Here is a 5,939-nt window from a genome sequence, read left to right on the forward strand (position 1 = left end):
GGCGGTGTGTTACCGCTGCGATGCTCAAAGCCACGGTATATCATAGTTTTTTTTTTGTTTGTTGCAATTTGAGATTTATGGGACCATGAAGAAATATTTTTTTATAATAGGATTGATGTTTAAATTGATTCGAGCCGATTCAAATTGGAAGAATAAATTTTAAAATGAAACAAAATCTTTTGTTCTATTGCCCAAATTTTTAATATTAAATTTCATGGAAAATGCTTCGATAACAACGATGAAAAAGTGAATATTTTTGGAATTAAAGAATATTTCATACATCGAAGAAATTGAAGTTGGTGTATCATTTTCAACGTGATTCAGACCAGAAATTTTTATCGTTTGTTTTATCGTTAATTTCACAGATTGGTTATGAGATTATTGGAAAGATTATTATGAAACAATTAGTTGGACGAGTGTAATCAAGTTATGATAATTAAATCGATCGAATACCTATCATAAAAATAAGTTTTATATCCGAAATGGCCGTTGTTATTGTTGGAATATCCGAAAGGAATATAAAACTTCATATAAAAATGAAGTTAGATTGGATTTTTATGCAAATGTAAAAAATAAAAATTGTGCAATGCAAATTTGTCATTAGTTTTTTTGGTTAATGACAAATAAAAATCGACCAATATCCCTGAAGTACGAGCAAACTCTCGCGTAATTTAAAAACTCAATTAAAAACGTATTAAAATTAGGAAATTTTAAATACCGCTATAACTTGGAAGATAATAACTTCTGGACACCGAATGAACGATCATTAGAGGCGCTTAATCTTGCCCTTTAAAACTCTTTTTCGTTTATCGCAATATCACTTCCGAGATGTTGTATAAAGAGAAGAACGATTTTTCATCATTAAATCTAATTAAATCGTATTAAAAATAAGAAAACTTTGAACCGCTATAACTCGGAAGATAATGACTATTCAATCTACGAATCAACGATCATTAGAAGCGCATAACCTTTCTCTTTAAAACGCTTTTTCACTCATCTCGATACGACTTCCGGTTTTCGAGATATCGTCGTGTAAAGAAAAGGATAATTTTTATTCGGTTACTATTTTCATCCTTCTCTCTTACTCGCATCTCTCGCTCGCACTTCGTCTCACTGACCTTTCCCAAAGTCCAGACAAGCGACAGACGCGATTCTTGGAAAAACGTAGTACGCATTTCCACGAAAACACTCGAGTCGCGGGCCCATTCATAATTTTTACATCATCGAAACTTTGAATCCTCGTATCTCGGCAACCGATTGAGATATCGGGATGAAACAAAAAGGGACTTCGATGTTTCCTCTAACTTCTAAGCGTGTTTCAAAGGCAAAATTTTTAAATTCTTTTCACGTGTTTTATATGAAAAGTTAAAGTTTCATTTGCGATTTTTATGTGAATATAATAATCTGTTATTATAATATAAAATATGCTAAAACTTCATGCTCCATGAAAATATTCCTTCTTTAAAAATTTTTTAATATTCTGAATTACTAGAATTTCAATAATTCAAAAGCATTCGTTTCTTCAACAATAGAAGAAAATATTAATTATTCGTGCATCAGGAAGTTACAAGGATAACAAAAACGCAAAAAACTAAGATGTATAATAGGGAAGCGCAACGTGCATGCATTATGCAGCCGCTGAGTAAGCGATCGAAGCATGCATTAAAATTTCGAGAAAAAGATTATTGATTTATAATCGTTATTATCGATTAAAAAATTATTAACTATGGGATGTAAAAAACTTTTACATACTTATTTCACAAATTAATATACTACAGAATGTTACAAAACACACTTGTTACATTTCTATTCAAATCTCATTTCTAAAGGATAGCAGAAGAAAAACCTTTCCTATCGACACATCAATGAAACACTTTGAACTTAACCAATATCCACTCACACCTCTATATTTAACAATACACTCTCGATACATTCTCTCCTGCAAAGAAACACTTCCCTGTTCGACAGAAATTCGAAAAATTCCCACAAACGTTTAATTTCCTCCACCGAAAATATCCCCTTCCCCTCCGTTCCAATGGCACGTATGGGAACGTTTCAAGAATATTCCAAAAATACCGGAAAGCGAGTGCTCGTTTAACAAACGATCCGAGGACACGTTGGACGTTTGCCCACCGTGAACCGGTAAAAGATGTTCGGTCAGAGGGACTCGGCCAGAACTTACGAAGAAGTCACGATACATTTAACGAGCTAAATGAGACGTAGCCGAGCATCGGCACACACCGGTACGAACCACTGTCAACCCGGGTCCCCTTTCGGTGTCGTATACGCTCCCTGGCATCGATCATTCGCGTCTTATCGACATCTTCGAACCGGTCAGAGGACACGCCAGAGGCACACGGGATCGGCCCCAAGGATCTAGGAATCTCTCGTTCGTCCCTCGATCACGGCTGATCGGATACGAGAACGAACGGTCCCCGAATACGAACCGAACGGAGCTTGAGACGCGTGTCCCCTCGTTTCATCGTATCCGTTTTCGAACCGCCGACGAAACCGGCCACGTTCCCATTGTTTCCAACGTGAGAAGAAAATGCGAGGGCCCTTGCCTCGTCCACTCGGCCTCCCCCCACGCCTCTATTCCGTTAACCTTGGCCCGTCAATGGGTCGCGGTGCAACCAACGGTGCCTTGTAATTCCGACGTCGGCCATCTCGGATTTTGCTTTTTAATTAATACGGCCGGAACGCTCTCTGACGTTTATACGACGTCCCCTTCCTCTTTTCTTCGTTCGTATTAACGGCCAACCGCGTCGAAAATAAATAATATCGGGTAGTTGAGATATTAACGGTGGTGGTGGTTGTTTCGGCTCGATACAAGGGATTCCTCTCGCTTTCGAAACGATTTGTCGTATGTCGAGGATCGAGCAGGTTTTCGATTAACTTGCTGCGGCCGGTTCATGAGAGAAGATCTGCTCGATTTTTTTAAAATACGGGTCCGTGTCGGGGGAATTTTTGAAAACGAGTATCGATGCAAGCTGGTAATGGTAAAATCGAGATTAAAAGGAGATATGTCATATATATATGTGTATTTGTTTGATCGAAGATTGCTCGTTTATCAGTGATAATAAACATGTTTCTTCGACGTATGATATGGTCGGGAATGTACGAGTAAGTTGCAAGATTGTCCTGTCATTGGAATCTATTAAAAGAGGAGGGGGAGGGGAAAAAGGTGAAGAAGAGCTGCTTTATTAGCTGTACCGTGATTGAAACATGGTTACATGGATCATTTCCATCCTTGTCTCGAGATTTGCATGCACTTTGTCTGGATGAGGGAACCAATTGCAAGTAACAAGTTGCACATGTTTGGATGTAAATTATGCGTAATTATAGGTTAAAGGGGAATAATGATCGTGAACACGTGGGATAATGTGATAGATAGGCAAAGATACATTTACATGTTACGAATAATTGCTTCGAGGTGTTAAAAGTTCACATGATTCGAATTATTCTGGACTCGATGTTCGATTTTTTTTTATAACGATTGGTTCCACAATTATCTGGAATTATAAATATTTAGATTAAAGATTTATTTTTCATCTCAAATTCGTATTATTTATGTACGTAACGCATTACTGAATAACTTTTTCAAAATATTACGAAAAAGTATGAAAAATTCTATCATTCGTTAATTAATTTTATTCTTACTCTTAAATCCTATTAAATAATTAATTATCAAAAACATCGACATACAATTTTTGTTGATTAGACTTATATATTTCATTAGACTTTCGTTAAAAAAAAAAAAAAATTAACGTATAATTCGAGTCTCTACAAATTCATACATCTCTCAAAATATTATACACAAAATAAGCCGCGTAATCCTCGGCTTTCATAATAATAATTATACCCGCAAAAAAAAAAAAAAAAAAAAAATACCTCAGCAGCGTGAAAGAAAAGATCTCTGAACAAGCCGACTGTCTCCATTCAAAATGCACCTCTTTCACCACCACCACGGTTCAACATCCACGCACGTAAATACGACACCCGAAAGAGCCAGCCAACGAAAACTATCGACAATTCCCATTTCAAGTCACTCGTACCTAGCCGCGCCGTTGGTTTGAAGATCCGCAAGGAGGCTCTCGACGACGGCAATTCCAACGACGTGCACTCTACTATTTCCAGTTGCGCCGGTGCGAAACGTAACGAAACGAGGAGAGCCTGCTCCCAATTTATCGAGGCCTTATTTCACCGTAAAAACGAAAATACGAAGCGCGACAACGCGAGTGCAGCCGCGTCTCTCTCTCTCCTTTTTTCCTTTTTCCTTTCTTTTTTTTTTTTTTTTTTTTTTTTTTTTTTTGTATATAAACCTCGTCACGTTATTATTTCTCGCCGCTACCCGCTCATTAAACTCCTCTCCTTGATTTTTTTAGTGCCTACGCGGGTCTCCGGAGTCTCCTTGTCCACGCCCCGATGCATATCCACCTCCCTTCCTGCCACCCTCTTTCCTGTCCTCTCCAAACGTCTCTTGCACTCGTTGAATCTCGACTTCATCGCATACACGCGCGGATCTACCGCGAGGAGTCACTCGTGTTCGTGTTGTACGTGTTCCTCTCTTCGAGGAAGGCTTCCTCTGAACGCGGCGGGCACCGCAACCCTTTGCCGGAGGAGGACTTTTGACGCCCTGCGACACGCTCGAATACCGTTCGACAAGAGGATTCGGGAGGCGACGAAGTTTTTTTCCCTTCCCTCCTTCTTCCACCGCTCCCCCGCTGTTTCCTTCCACGCTCTTTGCCCCCGTTTCTCCTCTCCTGCGTACATTTGTATTTTTTCTTTCTTTCTTTCTTTCTTTCTCTTTGTTTAACTTTTTTCTTTTTTTTTTCTCGGTTCGCGACGAGAAGATACGTGGCCGAGCAAGTGGAGGAAGTTGGTGGATGAAGATTGGCGAAGAAGTGGTGGATGAAGAGGAGAAGTGGATAGAGATACGCTTGGGAACGGAATTAATTCGAAGTTGGAATATTGTATATGATTGAATTGTTATTTTTGTAAACGTTTTGTAGATTAAAGAAATAAAAATTAGTTGATTTAAATGTTTGTGTTAATTTATTTTGTATGTAGTATAGTAATTTGAAATATCTCGTTTGTTTTTGAGAGAATTAAAAAATGTTTTAGATAAAAGTTGAATGGTTTTGAACGAAGTATGTACTGAAATTATTAATTTTCTCGTAGATGAACCTACAAAGAAGATAGAAACATAAATTATATTTTTTTAAACCGTAATTCATATTTTTTGATATATTGGAAGGTGTAACATGTCATTTTCTACAAAAAACTACTAGTCCACTTATAAAAAAAATCATTAGTTTATGAGATAATTAAAAATAATTAAATATCTTTTAAACTAAGGTTTTTGGCAATGAGTGATCAGTAGTTTTATTAAAATATTAGAAATATTAAATTGCACCAATTCTAGAATAAAAAATATATGAATTTTAGTCAAAAAAAAAAATATATTAAACTTTATAACATAGTTACACTTCCAATCATAAAAAAATTAAATGATATCCAAATATCATATTTATATAATATTATTTTTAAAAACCATTCAACTTCAATCTACAACATATTTTAATAATAATAAAAATAATCGAGATATTCTAATCCCTACATTCCGAAAACAATTAAAAATAAAGAGAAGTTCAAAAAAAGAAAAAGGTAAGTATATCTAGTATTAAGGAAACTGATAAAAAAAATATTGAAAAAAAACAATAAATAGAAGCACTAAAAGGGTAAGTATAAAAGGTGAGTATGTAAGGTAAGTATATATTATATTTTAAATCATATTTTAATGAAAAATTGAAATTTTTAGCAGAAATTGACAAACAAACAATTTTATTAAAAATTTCACGTGCCACCTCCTCTGCAATTATATTTTCCTAATCAAAAGTCGGAATTTTTGGCAAAAATTTTCAGCCTCGGCCCTCGGC

This window comes from Apis dorsata, unplaced genomic scaffold (genome assembly GCF_000469605.1).
Source record: "Apis dorsata unplaced genomic scaffold, Apis dorsata 1.3 scaffold_169, whole genome shotgun sequence".
NCBI classification, from domain to species: domain Eukaryota; kingdom Metazoa; phylum Arthropoda; class Insecta; order Hymenoptera; family Apidae; genus Apis; species Apis dorsata.